The sequence below is a fragment of the Calidris pugnax genome, unplaced genomic scaffold (genome assembly GCF_001431845.1).
Source record: "Calidris pugnax isolate Ruff unplaced genomic scaffold, ASM143184v1 scaffold8, whole genome shotgun sequence".
Lineage (NCBI taxonomy): Eukaryota > Metazoa > Chordata > Aves > Charadriiformes > Scolopacidae > Calidris > Calidris pugnax.
Window position 1 is genome coordinate 22,078,455 of NW_015090830.1, and position 17,211 is coordinate 22,095,665.

The 17,211-nt window shown below is 41.3% G+C and overlaps 2 long non-coding RNA genes across 2 annotated transcripts; both read right to left on the reverse strand.

Moving 5' to 3' along the window:
- Positions 1-1,391: 1,391 nt before the first annotated feature.
- LOC106887281 lies at positions 1,392-4,323 on the reverse strand. Its single transcript, XR_001411842.1, has 3 exons — positions 3,947-4,323; positions 2,410-2,498; positions 1,392-1,554 (listed from the first exon to the last, which is right to left on the reverse strand). It is a non-coding gene; the product is annotated as an uncharacterized LOC106887281 (long non-coding RNA).
- Positions 4,324-15,109: 10,786 nt separating this feature from the next.
- Positions 15,110-17,089, reverse strand: LOC106887377. The gene is made up of 3 exons (XR_001411871.1): positions 16,958-17,089; positions 16,600-16,776; positions 15,110-15,298 (listed from the first exon to the last, which is right to left on the reverse strand). It is a non-coding gene; the product is annotated as an uncharacterized LOC106887377 (long non-coding RNA).
- Positions 17,090-17,211: the final 122 nt, after the last annotated feature.

A 17,211-nucleotide genomic window follows, 5' to 3' on the forward strand; every position in this document is an offset into this window, starting at 1 on the left:
GAGGTGACCTGAAGATGACTTCATTCTTATGAGGTTTATCAAAGGCTCCTGTCAGTCAAATGCATGCTGAGAGATTGGGGACTGGCCATCTGGTCCAAAGTTAATCAAAGAGGAAAAAGGAAAGTGAGGAGGTGAAAAATCCCCCTGTCAGCTCTGTGCAAGGTGGAGGGAGATGCAGACAGAAGAGGGAACTCCTTGTGCTCCAGCAGCCCAGCACCCAGGCTGGATGGCTCTGCCACCCACAGAGGAGCCCACCCAGTGGAGGGGGGCAGAGGATGTGGGGGGCAAGGCAAAGATACCATTGTTTTGAATTTTCACTGGGATGATCCCACACCGCTTTTAAGCGGCAAGCCTGAAGGTCACTGCTGCTGTTAGCCATGCAGAGCAGAGGCAGAACTGCTTCACTTGTCCTCGGGAAAAAAAAATAATAATAAAAAAAAACAACCAGGAGGGGAGTGACTGACTCACTGTAGGGAACCGGTGTAATATAAAACACAGGGTTTTCTGTCAGAGAGCCAGACTTCTTTCCTCAGAGTTTTGTTTCTTGCAAGCAGGAACAAGAGGCGCAGCCGTGCCACCTTCACGTCCTGCAGACACCACCTTACCCATCTCCTCACCCTCTACCCCTTCCACCCAGGGGGCTCAAAACCAGGTGCCCCTTCCGAGAGATGTGCACAATTGGCCCATCGTGGCTTTCCTGCCAGTACTGACCCACGTGCATCTTTACACTGTGCGTAAGCTCAGAGGGGATTTAACAGCAAAGGGTTTGGTTTGGTTTGTGCTGAAAGCGTATCACACCTGTAAGTAAGACTGAAGGCACTAATCAGACAACTGAAACGCTGTTTAAATGTGTGTGTTACGTAAAAATGCATTATTTCACCATGGATGCACTCTGAAGTAAAACACCCGAGTGTGACAGCCTGTTAGTCTGATTTCCATAACCAGCCCCTGTTCAGCTGCTCAAATCAGCTAAATAGATACATATTTTTAAAACTACAAACGTCCAGATTGTGAATCCCTCCCTCACGCTGGCAAGTAGTCATGCTAATGAGTAGTCTCCTTGACTCCAGGGGAAAAATTCTTGCCAGCAAAGGTTTCACAATCCCAGCCCTAAACATTTCTAAAATGATTAATCAATGTGAACTAGCTTAAAACTAAAAGAAAGAAAAAATAAAAAGAAGAGTAAATAGGAGAAGGTTCTTTTGAAGGGCTGCAAATTACGGCTGAGCACTAGGAGATGTTTTTGTGGACTTAGGCAGGGTGAGGGCTGAAAGTGCTGCCTCTAGTACACACACACCACCCCCAGGACAGAAACATGCTAAAAACAGAGATAACGAGAATGATAGAGTTTGGCTGCTTCATATACCTGGGGGCAGGACTCGCTTCTCCGTTAAGTTTCTGTCCTGCTTCCTCCTCAGGTCGAGGTCCAGTCAGGCCCCCATAGAGAGGAACATATGGAAAACAGTGGCAACGAGTTCTGCTCTACCTGCAGCTTTGCTGGGCTGAGTCTGCTCCAATGCCCTGTTTGGGAGCATCACTTTGCATGGCTGAGCACTGCAAAACAGAGCCGAGAATAGCAAGAGCCAAAGCACGCAGGGCTTTAAAAACAAACCCAAAGCATTACAAAGCATCTAACCCCACAGAACCTCAGTTCAACAGAGGACCTCAGCCAAGAACGTACAGCTCTGTCTGTATACACACAGCATATACACAGCTATACACTGCTTGCTGCCCTCATACTTCTAGTGGGTTTTTAAAATAGCAAGCAACGTGCTGCACACTAGGCAGCTCGAAACTAGGCACAGCCAAAAGCAAACAAGGGTGGAGATGGGGAGGCCTTGGATTTTTGTGCTGCTAATGGCTGACATGACCCTTATCCATGGGAATAAAAGTCAGTGAAGAATCTCACGGAAATCAAACATACACTGTAATTTTACTTACCCTGACTTGCACTTGCTATCTACTGAGCTTCCTTACCTGAGCTGTGATGACTTCAGAAGGAAGGGAGTTAGTAGGAGTAAGGGTTTTTTTGGTTTTGCTTTTATCTGCACAGCTCTAGATCTGAGAGAAGCATGACTAAGAAAATTATCTTTCCCAACCCCTGGAAAGAAAATGCAGCCATGTGGATCCCAACGTAAAAACAAGCATTGGCCTGTCTGAAATAGCCTACTATAATTAAAACTCACAAGCAACTACAAAACGACTCTGTTTCTGTTTTTACGGCACAAAACTTGCAGACATTTAGAAATGGGCTAACAGAACAGTCAGCAAGGAAATTGTACCAGAAACCTGCTATCTCCTGGATAAATTAGGCTTTTTTTTAAAGGCAGCAAGCCACTATCATATATTTATGATTCCTCTTGCACAGTTCCTGCTGGATCTCACAGAAGGAAAAAGTTTTAGACTTACCTGTGTCTGCAAACATTCCTAGTCCAACACGTTGATTGGATACACAGGCATGAACACGTCATCAGCATGTCCTCCTCCTTCTCGTGGGCCTGAAATAGTTTGACATGTTGAGTTAGACAATGCCTTAAAGCAAACAGTAGGCTCCATTTTCTTCAGTGATTGAGACTATTTCAAAAGCAGATAGGGAGTTTAGATGCATTACCCTAAGCTGATGGAAGACAACTGACTACATCCCCTCATACTCCCCTCAAAACACCTAACTATTGTATTTTCCCCCACCCTCCACAACTCCCTTATTTCTAGTTAGAAATCACATAATTGCAAATATTAAGTCCTTCCGGAAGAACCTTTTCAACTTTCTTCTCTGTTATACTGCATGGTCAACAACAAGCATGCCAAACATAGGCTTTAATGATTGCTACAGCAATAATTCACAGAGAACCAGTTTTCTTTCAAAACACTTCAGAATAGCAAGGAGTTGGGGGAGGGAAGTTATCAGGATGCTGGAAAGCACTAATACAATTTATTAGACAAACCCTGTGTGGATGCAATGGCAGGTCCGCTATCAAAAGCAAAAACCTTCAGGCATTTTACATCCCATAATCCCAATGAAAGTCTGTTTTTGCAGATACCCTGCAGTTCATGAATCACTGGCTGTAGCATACAAAATCCCCTATTTAAGTAATTACAGTACAATACACAAATCTGCAAAGTGGCTGATGTTATATAAAATATTCCAAGGCAGTCTGAAAACTACAACACAAAAAAAAAAATCCCAACTGGAAACAAGTGTCTTGCAGTAAGCATGTTTTGTGAAGCAGAAGATGCTCAGATCTAATCATATTAGGTCTCTCCTGAGGACTGGAAGAGGTCTGGCAATACAAGGAAGTCAAGCAAGCCATGGACAGAGAATAGCTCCTGTCTCCAGACACTGTTTTCCATTTGTTTTCACTTGGGCTTTAGTCGCCCTCAAGCTCCCCATTTTTACATAGTTGGATGGTTTTGTTATTGCCCCCTTAGTTTTCAAACATCAAAGAACCATCTAAAATCTCAATCTTGCTTTAGTCATGCATTGTCCCGTAATAGGGCCAGCTTCCATTTCCTCAGCAGAAGGAACCAAAAGCCTTGTAGTTTAGGAAGACACCTAAATTCCACCAGGAAGTATGAAGTCTCATCTCTATACTCAGTTCTCATGTATCTCTGCACCTGGGCAGTTCAGCTTCTCCATTCAGCAACAGGGAAGATAGGCTTTCTTTCACAAAGAGCCCTTATTTGCCTAACTTTTCTTTCATCCACAGATTGCAAATTTCACCAAAGCTTGTGCCCTTCAGCTGGTCTGTAAATCAGACCTGGAGTGACAAGCTGGTGGCATTTTGCCAGGTCGCTGCCGGATCAGACCAGCAACTCTTAGTCACACCCATATCAGCAGAGCACCAATGATAATGCATAAAGGGCAGAATTGCATTATGATTTACAGAGCATGATGAATGTGTTCAATTCGGATTAATTAGAAAATATGTTCTACTTTTCTACTCACAATTTAATCTGAACTGGAAACTGAGCGTTAATTTTATTGTAAGAGTTTGCTGACTTCCTCTTTCAGAGGGAAGTACACAGTCCTCCTTCAGTGGAAGTCATGGTTGTAGAAATGTCGGTCTGAATCAGACTTAGCATTTTCAGGAGTCTCCTGTACATCCCACAAGGTTCAGCTCTTCAGTACAAACTTTATCTTCTTATTCTTGGTGCAAGTAATCTGCAGAACAACTGGAACTTGGTTTGCAAAGAGAATTAATGATAATGGCTCACAAAACATAAGGTGAATCGACGTTTTGAATGTGTTATATGAACTGGAAATCCTTCTCCAAAGTATTTCATTACTGTCCAATAAAATGTTACATGCTGGTGGAATTTTATCCCGTTAAAGCTGGCAAAGATTTTTTCACCAAAGAGTAAATTTTGTTCAGGTTTAATTTACTTTCATACTCCCCCCAAAATCAATGTAATTGCTTGGGTGCACGTTGAGAGGTTCCTTAGATAGTCTAAATTAAGTGACCCACAGCAACCAACACACAAACACCAACCACACAATGAAAACGTGGAGGAACAGCAGTTATCATCTCATGCAAAGGCTGCCTGCATTAGGTTCGCGTGGGTCTCCCAGGGCAGGCTGTTAAATTGGACTTAAGTTTTTGTTTGAAAGAAGACAGAGCCGTGATGCAGAAGGCTTTCCTGGGTTAGGTCTGCCTTTTGCTACAAGCATCAATCACGAAGAGTGCAAGCGGTTTGAGTTAAAGACATAGTGAAGAGTTTGGCAGAAATTTGGACTGCTCTGTATGTGGGATGTTGTGATTCCTCCAGCTCAATTCCCTAGGATGCATTTCACCTAGCCAACACCTGACGGGAAATATTTAGAGGGTTATAAGTCTTCCTTAGAAGAAAACTACAGCAGAAACAGGTCCAATATAACAACTAAAACATGAGAAAAAGGTTTCTCACAGTTTGTGTTCTAGGTGCCCAGCTGAAATCCTGGCTCCATAAAAAGCCTTTTGCCATGCACTTCTAGGAGGCCAAGTTTGTCAAAGCCTAGCTAGCTTTCATATATATTTGACTTGCTATGTTGCCTGGCATCATAGTCAAGGAAGAGTAGGTTCAATGTCACTGTGAAGAACAAACATAGCGTACACTGAGATGGAAAACTGTTTGGTTTGCACAGCCCTATGCACCTCAGCAGGCAGCCATTTAGTAATACAAAGAAGGTGTTCACATCCTTCTCATTTACTGGATTTGTTTGCCAGAGGCAGGAAGGCAGAACTTTGAGACCCACTTTTTGACATAGCTGATGTGCTGACGCTGATTTTATTTTTCTATAAAGACTTTTATTGACTCAACAGAATACCAAGATTTTTGATTCAGGGATCATATTGCTACAGCATGACAACTGATTTGTCTGCTATAACAGAGACGTTAGAGTTATAGCACAGTATCTAATAATCCCTTTTCAGATGCATATATGTTGGTTTACGGCTTTAAAGAATAGATCAAAAGATCCAGCCTTATGAAAAAGGGTAGTTGTGGCTGTCATGTAGATGTTTTGCTAAAAAAACCCCGACTCACAATCAAAGTAAATAAAAAGGTGGGTAAGAAAGGGTGCAGACTGTTCACCCCTACCATTTTATGTCCATTATTCCATTTAAGTTTAACCATTGCTGTCAAAATTGCAGCAGTAATGAAAAGACAAGATAGTCAGTATCTTCTCCTTGTCTTCTCAGCATCTAAACACAAAAACCAAGAGACAGAAACAAAAGTTTAAAAAGCAGGCAATTTTTTCATGAGGCATGTCCAATGCCTAATATCTGCCTTTTTCCTGGGTTCATGGTCAAATATCAATGGGAATGAGCACTGAAGTAAGCGTGCATGCTGGCAGGGTGTATGAGATCATGATTCATGAATGAGATTAGACCAGAGCTTCCAGAAAAAAACAGGTATACCCCTGTACCCCTTCACTTGTACTTCCCCTTAGCAGCCATCCTTCCAAAATCCAGAGAATTAAATGATCATCAGAAAAAAACAGCATCAGAGACAAAAATGCCACAGCTCTGCTAATCACTTGGAATTGTCTGTATAGCCACCAACTGCAGCAGGGATCTTTGGTCTATTGTGGTGTATTATGTGACTTCAAGAAAATGAGATGGGAAGGTAAATATACAAAGCAGGATTTAGCAAGGCGCTGGGTGAAGAGGGACAAAAACCCTTCTTACGGTTGTCAGTAAAAAGGAGGGTGACACTCTTACACAGTTAGAGGAGGTCAATAAATCACCATCCTTATCTTCCAAACAGAGCCTGTGACTTCAAAAATTAGCTCATTTATTCTGCACAATTAAATTTATTGAAGTGTGACAGAAAAAGTTTAGCAGCCGCTGATGCAGAAAGGCAGCAACAACGGAGGCAGGCAACTGACTGAATGACACAATTAGTTGATTTTCATTTTATTTATCAATATAATTATTGAATTGTATTTATCCTATTTCACAGATTTTTACCATTATTAGAGCCTGTGCCTCAAGGGAAAGAATTAGTTCAAATTTTCAGTCTAACTTAATGTGATTATAGAGCTGGTAATAAAAGAAAAGTTCTATAAAATGCTACACAATCTTGTATTCAATGTCACCCCACCATCAGGCTCTGAAATCCAGAATCCTTTCACATAAAGGCAGTAAATTGAATATGAACTGTGAATGCGCTACATTCCCTAGATGTAACCAAATTGTGAATGTGCTACATTCCCTAGACGTAACCAAACCAAACCTATGTTTGCAGGATCCCACCTTGATGCTGCCTCAAAGGAGCCAAGGTTCCAAGTTTTAAACCCAGGGATAAGTTTATTTCTTAAAAAAAACCCCACAAACCTACAAACAAAACCCTGAAAACCAAAACCAAAGAAGAAAAAACAAACAAACCAACCCGAAAACATTCCAAAAAACCCCACTGCACTTTCTTTTTCTCCATCCCTACTTCAAGCTTTTTAGTAAACTTATTTGGAAATGTTGTGAAAAGAGTGCAGGAATACTAGAGAAAAGACTGCCATGCCAGAGGAGCAGGGGATGAGTATGGTTCTTACACAAAATTACAATATTGACCATTTTGGAAAAGAATATAGCTCCAAAACTTCTAACAAGATTTTTTAAAAACACAATAAAAGCTACTGACAAATTAGAAAGGTATCTGTTAACAAAAGTCGCATTTCTTCTTGTCCAGTGCACTTTAGAAGCATCTAGGCTACATTAAGTTGGTCTGGCTCACTTCTTGGCATGCCTTTTTGTCATTCACAATGTCTGCTTTGGTTTTCAACTTGTAAAAGACAGAATGAGAAATACTGGACCTGACTCATGCACGTATTCCACCCTTGCCTTCTACATACATGAGGAAGCAAGCATATGTTCAGCAGGAAGCCATATAATAATTCATGTCCTTTCTCACAGGTTCAGGAAATTAGACCACATGCTATTGCAAGTGTCTAACTTTTCCAATGTTTTGAAAGGCTATTTCCATTGCAACTAGTTCTACAAGTTCTACCCTCCACTTCCATCCATAAAAATTAATTTATTCGCTCTGAGAAAAAGACATACAGGTTATTTTTCTAAATGTTGGTCAAAGTGTCATGGAGCATTACCTAAAACATTAAAAAATGGAAAAAGTCCAACATAATTCTATAGACATAATTAATAAGAATTAATATTATTACTTACAGTTAATAGCTGACTTTCGGTGCTAAGGTACTTCCTGAATTCTCACTGACTTAAACAACATATTCTGGTTACTGGGATCTTGATGTTTGTGTATGTTCAGACTATATTTTGGGAATTTAGTATAGTTACTTCTGCAGGAATAGGCAAGAATGAAGGGTTATGTATGTAAGACATAAATTATTAGAGCTAATAAACTGGATCTCACTGGGACTATTCAAGTTAAATTTGACATGCACTATCTATGGAAAAAGGGATCAAAAGAAATAAAACGATATTTAGCACATTTTCTTTTGGGTAAAGCCTGGAAAGTGGCCTCTCCACTGAAGGAGAATTATACACCCTACCAGGACCTGGAGTTGATGGAAACCATTCCATAGCAGCACCACGCAGTGATCTGCCCACACAGAAGCAGAGGTCGCCCTGTCTCCAAAGAGCCATCACTTCAGCATCAGAAATGATATAACAAAGGGACAGATGGGAGCAAAAAGGGATCAAAGAACAAAAGATAATTTTAATGGTTTAACTGACCGGAGATGCTCCCACTTCTGCCAAGACAAACAGAATCTTCATTGCTTTTGCTTGTGCTCAGTATCAGCAGAGAACAGCGTATCTTCAAGGACTAAGTTGTTACAATCTCTGCAGAATTCAGTAAGGCTCCCATCATCAAGGAGAAGTTGCAGGAATGCAGAAAATGAGCTTCTGGACCTGAGTATTTGGCAACTCAGTAACTATGATTTCACTCTTTTGTGGCACTTTTTCACTCCAACTACCCCAAATCATCTTGCAAAGAAAGAGCATCCTTGTGTTACGAGATCCCAATTTTGCAGGTAAACCTCCCTTATCCAGAGCTGCTCAGAAGAGATAAGAAAGGCTTTTTAACATAAAACAACTGGATTTTATTAAATACAAATTAGAATCCTTAACTTTTCAAAGCAATGTAAACTGGACTGATTAGGTCAAACACTATATCACGAAATGGATAACATAAATCAGTTTTACCCTGCCCACTGCATCCTTACAAGGATGCCTTCTAGCTTAGTTTCATTCAAGTCAGTCAGTATTTAGGACCACAGCAAGCCATGCATAGTCCCTTCTGGTCCCTATGAAGTTTCTTCTTCCCATCCCAAACCCACTTGATTGTGAGTCTGCTTCTTGATTATCTTTGCTATCTCCCAACCCGTACACTGGGCTGGAGGCCTCTCTTACCAAGTGGTTGCTCCTCCCTGTCTGCCATACCCTAACTCTTCTGTGAAATCACCTCCTCCTTGACACCACTGCATAGATATAAAGGATAGAAGGTCTCATCTTCCTCTCACAAGGGCTGCAATTGAGCCAATTATGTCTTTTTAAAAGAAAGCTAACCTATACACAGTATAGAACAAATAAAGCAGACACTGTCCATTGGACCTTGGTGTTATCCTCATTTTCCAATTGGTAAATGGGAGCCAAGAAAGGGAGACATTCAACATAATAAAGATTACTGGGAGACCTTTGCATTTCCAGGTGCCTTGCCTGACTCTCCAACCCCACTTTCCTGGTTACACAGCATACCATAAAAACTTAGATGAGTCCATTTTTAAGTCTTTCATGTGCTGGAAACTCTAGCAGAGCTTATGCACTCATCACTCAAAAGGATATTTGTTCATGTGTATATATAGAGCATTGGGCTTGATCCATCTGATGTACACGATTTTGTGCCTTAAAAATGTCACAAGCATGAAGGATGCTTTTGTCCACCTACAGCCATCAACATTGCTTTGTTTTTCTCTCTATTTTCCAAAATAAAAACTTAAACAGGGCATTTTTGTTCAGGGATTAATTTGATTTTTGACTGACTTCACAACCTTCCCAGATTAACCCCGTGGACTGTCAGGCCTCTGAGCTGACTTTTCATTCCACGTCAATGTTTCCTAAATAATTATTTACCCATGAATAGGTCATAGAGGACCTGCAGCAATATTTTCCTCCCCCTTCCATATGCAGGATCATTACTCAAAAGGGCAATGTGCCTCAGGTTTCCAAACTACTCACCAATTCATTTTTTCTTTAAGCCATATTATGCATAAGTACTAATGTGCAGCACCAAAGCTGGAGAAAGTCTGTCCAACTCTTCAGAGGAAACAAATTAATTGAATACAATCAGTGAGAACAAAATGCAGAGGAACTCTGATTGTGTCAAGTTCCTGAGCCCTTTTGATTAACAAGGGCCCAGGCAACAGTAAACAGCAGTTCTGCAAAGCACATGGAGCACTACCATACCATTTCATCTTTCTATATATCCGTTTTCTCGCCCAAAAAGCGAAGATTTAACAATTGGCCTGAAACACTGTGTTACAGGAGTCTGCCAAACAGGGATTATTCTAGGCCTGAAACTGGGTGAGCTGGAGGCAAGGGAGAGGATCACGGAGGTGAGTCCACAGCATGAAGGAGTGCAAAAAGGTTGAGTTGCACAACATTTCAGGGTAAAGAAACACACTCCTCCATATGGTTTCTGCTGGATTGAACAACACCTCCATTTGGACCTCTCCTGAGTTCGAACACCAAGAAAGCTCATGGGCTACAAAAACTGCCTCAGCTCTATCAACTCTAGCTCCCTCACTGCTTCCTTTGCAGCTTCACTCAAATTATAAACAGCTCTGCATGACAAATCTGACCTTCACCTAGGCTGAGCTCAGTTGGTGAATGGGCAGGTTTCTGCTCTTCAAAACCAGTTACCTGGACATGGCAGCGGGCTGTATGTCAGGTGCAAGGGACAATAATTGGAGCCGACACAACTGCGAGTGTGGAATACTGTGTCCAGTTCTGGGCTCCCCAGTTCAAGAGGGACAGGGAACTACTGGAAAGAGTCCAGCGTAGGGCTACAAAGATGATTCAAGGACTGGAGCATCTCCCTTATGAGGAGAGGCTGAAAGAGCTGGGACTCTTTAGTCTGGAAAAGAGAAGGCTGAGGGGAGACCTTATTAATGCCTACAAGTATCTCAAGGGCGGGCTGAGGGAGGAGGGAACCAGACTCTTTTCAGCAGTTGCCAGTGAGAGGACAAGGGGCAATGGGCACAAGTTGGAACATAAAGGGTTCCACTTGAATATGAGGAAGAACTTTTTCATGGTGAGGGTGACAGAGCCCTGGAACAGGCTGCCCAGGGAGGGTGTGGAGTCCCCTTCTCTGGAGATTTTCAAGACCCGCCTGGATGCAGTCCTGAGTAACGTGCTCTGACAAGCTCTGGGTGGCCCTGCTTTGGCAGGGGAGTTGGACTAGATGATCTCTATGGTCCCTTCCAACTCTAAAAATTCAGTGAAATTCAGTGAGTGAACAGGTAGCAGAGCCAGGACCTGAGTTCATGACTCTTCTCCCATGGCTCTGACGAGACCACGCAGAGCAGGATGTGCTCAGGGCTTGTACCAAAGTTTGACAATAAATAAGAAACATTAAAGGAATACAGCCTGAAACTGCCAAGTTATAGCTACAGATGATTAAGGCTAGAAGTCAGATCCAAAAGGAAATAGGGAGTAAACTGTGTAAAGTGGGACACTGAAAGCCCCTGTGGGAAGTGATGTTTTTTTCTGTGCCTAATCGCAAACAAGATAAACCAATACAGATCAAACAACACGTTCCCTCCCCCAACTCTCAGAATCTTTGAGCAGTAGGACACACATCAGTCTGAGGCTGAGCCAAAAAAAAAAAAAAAAAGCTTTGAAAGAAACAGTGCAACTGAGGGAGTAGGCCAATACACAGACTTAGGGAGAGGAAACACTGCATTTAACATCCATTACTTGCCTTTATACCATCTAAGATGTCAGAACGCCATCTGGGCTTCCTCTATGCACCTCAGTCACCAGAAGTTTGTGGTCAGCAGAGCACTCCATTGCTGAGTAAGGAGGTTCATCAAGACAGAGCTAAGCTCTTCACAGTGGTGAATGGTGGGAAGACAAAGCATACATTGAAACAAGAGAAGTTTAGACTGGGTATAAGGACATTGTTGTGGTTTTTTCTACCTGAAAAACCCACCCAGGGTTGCCCAGAGGTTGTGCAGCATCCTTGGAGGTTTTCAAGGCCCACTTGGATAAAGCCCTGAGAACCTGGTCTCACCTCATGGCTGAACCTGCTTAGAGCAGGACGCTGGACTAGAGACCTCCTGAGGTGTTTGCCAATCTGAATTATCCCATGATCCTACCTGCACTGAAATTGTTTGCCTACTGCATATTCACTGATCCTGTATGAGAAAAGAAAGCAACTCTACATTCGGTAGCAAGGACTCTCTCTCAGTATTGGAATATTTTGGTTCTGGTCCCTTTTGTTATGGCCAATTAAGTACCACTACAAGTACATTACAGTTTAGATTAAACTTTGATGTGTAATACCTCTGTATTAATACCCAAGTTTGACTTCAGTGCATCAACAAGCAAGTAACTTCCAGCGCAGAGAAGCCTGCATGCTGTACACTGCCGTACATACTACGTACTGTGTTTTGGTACAGTGACCCGTAAGAAGAAAGAATACACACACATGGGAAATTAAGCTTCATCTCCTGTTGCTGGAGCTTTTCAATCATCCAAGGTTCCATCAGACTCTTCCAGCTCAGCGCCATCTTCCCTTGCATTTCTGGGGGATGAGAACATAAGGAAATACCATTCCTTTTACAGCTAAATCGTGCTATTACTCCAACTAGTTCTGAGATATTGGTACTGTTTGTTCTCCTAGCAGCAACTTTGAGGAACTTGAACAGTCACATATTGCTCAGAGAAAATACAGAAGAAAAACAAGCTGAAATTTCGATGGAGATCCTAATTAAAAACACAGAAAGTGAAGGACATTTTTCTTCTTTAAGTCCAGAATGTCCAGCCTGTATAACACAGCAAGAATTTCTAACCCTTCTCAAGTAATGTCATTGATGCCAGATATTTAGTGCAATGATTTCAGCAGTGAATGTCAAATCTCTCTCAAATATTTGCATGTTTCTTAGCTCCTAAACTGACAAGCTTTAATTTAAGCAGATATAAGTGAAATCTGCCACAGCACATGTTGGTTAAGATATTTAAATGATACAGGCCACAACGAGAAAGACACAGAGCCCATACAATCCTCATTAGAAACAGTGTGGCAGGGGCTCTTCTCATTACAGTTACTTAAACAATAAATTAATTAAAAACTCCTCAAAAAGCCCAAGCCCCAAACTATTCAAGATGTGTGGGAAAAATGCCACACTCTTGCAATCTGCTCTTTATGGAAAAAATGGCAGTCCTCTCATTTCATCTTTATTCTCATCTTTATTTCTCTTTTCCCTACAGAACCCGTGTGGAGTGTATAATACATAACTAAGCAAATGAGGCAATGGAAAGTGTAAGGATATTAAGTCCTGCATCATACTGTGGGCAAGCTCATGTCAGTAGACCCCAGCAGTGTAGATAGTGGCAAACTTGACTAGGGGCCTCATCAAGTTGCTAAAAGAAATCCCCGATCGCTCTGACATGAGTCCTTAACATATCATACCCCCCCTCTTGTGTTTTGCTCATCCTTTAGAGATACAGTAAGCTTCATATGACAGACACTATGGCCTTTTAATTTTACTTTTCTGAGGAAAGAACTACATGTCAGCCTGTATCTATCTATCTATCTATCTATCTATCTATCTATCTATCTATCTATCTATCTATCTATCTATCTATCATCTCTCCCCATACCAAAGACTTTTGAACCTGTTGGCACATTTCAAGTTAACCTACTAGAGAACTAAGAGATAAAAGATAAAATTCCACAAATATTGAGAAAGTAAGAAGGCAGCACAGGAAATAATTGTAGTGCTCTTAACAAAAATGTCCTGGTTTGAGGTAAAACAAAACCAATTTTCTTTTCAGTAATTTTCACACCTCTAAGTACAACTCTTTCATTGTATTTGTTAGTCACCAGAGAATCCCCAGAGACAAACATTTTGAGGAGTTTCCCAACCACAGCCAAACCTTGAAATAGACCTCATACCTTCTTAGACACAGGGCAATTCAGCCACAAGATCCAAAGCCATAGAAAACCAGGCCACTCATTAATTCCAGATATTGGACCCTAACTCCAGACCTTCATTTGGATAGAATGAATTGGTTACTTCTACCTGTTAGTTCAAGTCCATAGAGGACAAAGGACTGGATCTAAGCCTGCAGTTAGGTGTCCACAGTTCCATGTGGACGGAGTGGAGAGGCCCAACAGCACGTAAATGATCTCCCCTAACCACTGGGCCCTCCACCAGAGCACTTACTGAGGCAGCCTTAATGCTTCTGTTGAGCATGTCCAGAAGCCAAACTGTCTTGACTATGTTGGGCCAAATGTTTTGGAGCCTTCATGCCCCAGAAGCCATTTGGGACTTTGAGTGAGGTCCTCTAGTGCTGATTTTCACTTAGCACATGGCTGGCAGAGAGCGGATAATCCTGTTGAATCTCTCCTTTTACACAACCAGCAACAGCTCAATTTCTAGGGTTGAGCAAGACTGCATAGGTGGGAATCTCTTCTTTGGATGTGGTCACTTTCTGCCCAAAATGCCTACATACTAGGTAGCTTTCATAAATGTCCCCTTGGTCTGAAGCAGAGGGAACTGGAATTAGCAGATGACGGTAATGATTAACTACAGATACCTTGTTAACGCCTTGCTGAGACGATCAGCTGATAAATTCCCATCTGAAGATAAAAGCCTAAGAAAACTGAACATATCTGGAACATGACAATCTCTCTCTACTGACTGAAGAGGCAGCCTAGACCATTAAACCTCTATCTGTTACACAGGTATCTTTACAATCTGTCCTTCAGACACCTAAATATCCAACTCACTTCTGAAATCCTTTGAACTTGAAACAGTTTTATTTTAAATAAACAATACAGACAAACTTGTCAGATTCAGCTGGAATACCTTTCAGACTCTAAAAATAATGTTCACATCTCTGCATTATAAATTTAGTGCAGAATTTCAAGTCTTACGTTTCAGATGCCAAATCCTTTTAGTACAAGGCTTTTAGGTAATAGAATCTTTTTTTGTCTTCTATAATGCATTCATAAATTTCCCGCAGTGATAGGGGTGTAGTTCAAAGATCATTTCAACCCTGCTGATTAGTTTCTTAATTAAATTATTGTGTTTAAAAAGGATAGATAAATAAATACCGGTCACAGTTTAAAAGGAAGCAAAAGTGGGTTACAGAACTTGAAAAGGCTGCCCAATGAAATAAAAACAATAAAACATTGCATTTTTCTCTCTGGAACAATGCATTTGCAAATGGCTGGTGGAATCTGTCTCTTTCCTAAGAGGTGGACTGGAAACCCCAGGCTGAGCTTTTATGAAAGAAGAGGTCAATCAAGGGTGTTTTGTAAGGTGGGGAATGAGATTCACAGCAATATAACCCCTTGGCCAGTTCATCACTACACACTACATATGTCCTAAATTAGGAGAGCATGAAGTGGGTGGATACATTACACTGTTTCCCGAGAAGTCTATTGGGTGAGTTGTTCTTGTTCCAGTTCTTTGAGACTCATCACCACATCTCCCAGGAATCTGTAAATCATCAGCAGGTGATATTTGTTGGCTGTCATACCACAGACAGTCAGAGCTGGTTACAAATTTTACCAGGCGTTTTCTGTTCATGTTTTTAAAGTTCTCCTTTCCAGGAAGCTGCAAACAAACCACAAACCAACAAGTAAAGTAACACACCACAAAACAAAATTCCAGAGATAAGAGACATGCTGATAATATAGTCTTTGACATTTGTTTGGGAGCATTGTTGAGTTAAATATCAGTCCTTTACCAGACTAATAAATGTATGTCTGCTCTCTCTCTCTATTCACCTAAGTAGCCCCTGTCAGTGCAGTATCTGAACACCCCTGGAAACAACAGTGAATTTACCCTCATAGCAGCCCTTTGAGGTAGCAAAATACAGAGATTAACAGACTTGTCTGAGGTCAGATGGGCAATATGTGGCAGAGAAAGGCCCCCAGAATTCTGGTTCTTCATAGCCATAGCAGAAGCATCTCTGTATAGATGTTATGTACCAACCTTTATACATAAAAGGTTGTTAACCGATTGCCTCCGTGGGCACTGAGGAAGGAACAAGATTTTCATCAAAGACAACTATGTTGCACATCAGGGAAATCTAATTGCAGAGAAATGAGGCACTGGGGCAGGATATTCACAGCAATGCTGTGGCATGTCCTTCATACATGTTTTTTAAAAAGGTCTGATAAATAATTCTCAGGAATGGGTCTTTTGAAAGACTGAACTGGCCTGTGATGTTCTACACTGTGGACATGACAGACTAAGAAGCTATCTAGTTTGTTGCACTATCTTTAGCTTTGCAGTGCATACCAGAACTTGTGCGGTAGAGAAGTAATGGTGACATTTATTATCACAATAGTAAAATAGGGATGGGTGTAATTCTAATTTTACCTCATCAAGCTACTAAAACAAATCAAGCAGCTACAAAGGACAGGGACAGACTCTCTCAACAATGATGAACCACAGTAAATGGTGTGTGAAGGAACATCCCCTTATAAAGAGATTAAGTCTTTGGCATGGGCTATAAGGTGTGCTGAAAATTAAAGCAACTCTCAGGAATTCTCTCAGCAGAGAATCACCCACAAGATGGAAAAGCAAATAAACTGCCACATCTGCATGGAAGACGAGATCTGTTAGGGGTCTAGCCCAGCACCTTTTTTGATTCAACACAGCTCTTCCATCTGACTTCAGGAGCTCAGACTTGCCTTCCCCCTTACAAAGTAACCCAAACTTCGTATTTTCTAAGGGGCTGAGTTCCTAGGGAATGTCAAGAAGTTTAGCACCCTCCAATGGAGTCTCTTGTTACAGCACATTTGTGTGGGATTTCTGAACATCTGGAAGCCTGGACACTCAAAGCCATGGATGAATACTGATGGTACACATACAACAAGTCAGATGCAGCCAAAGTGCGCACAACTTACTGTAAATGCACTGAGCAACTCACGATGCAGAAGCACTAAAATGCAGACAACACATTTCTGAGCTGGGCCTTCCAGTCAAAAACTTTCTGTGCCTGTATTCTCCACTCACGTGACCCAGCCATAATTTTGCAATGCATCTTCCTCCCCTTCCTTGTTTGGATGGAGTTTGCCTCTGCCCTGTTTATAGAGATAAAATAGTAACAGTCAAACAGTTGACATAAAGCATGTGTTCTGAATTATTTATGTCTTTTCTGGTGGGTTGTTTTTGGGTTTTTTGTTAGCTTTTTTGCCTTTTTTTTTTTTAACTGGAATGGGGGGGAGGAAAAAAACGCCAAAAGAACAGAAATACCAAACATACCTGCTTAGCTGTGCAGCAGAAATGGACTAGAGGATGCAGTAAAAAATACAGCCCAGTGCAAAACTATGGTTTGCATTATTTTGGAGAAAAAACATATCACATCATGTATGGGCATGTGAGTTTCCCATGGATTAAGCAAACATCACCACATGCTGCAGGTCAAAAAAAAAAAAAAAAAAAAAAACAAAAAACCCGAAACAGAAAAAAAATAAAAACCAAACTAAAATACAAAAAAATAATAAAAGTATGTTAAT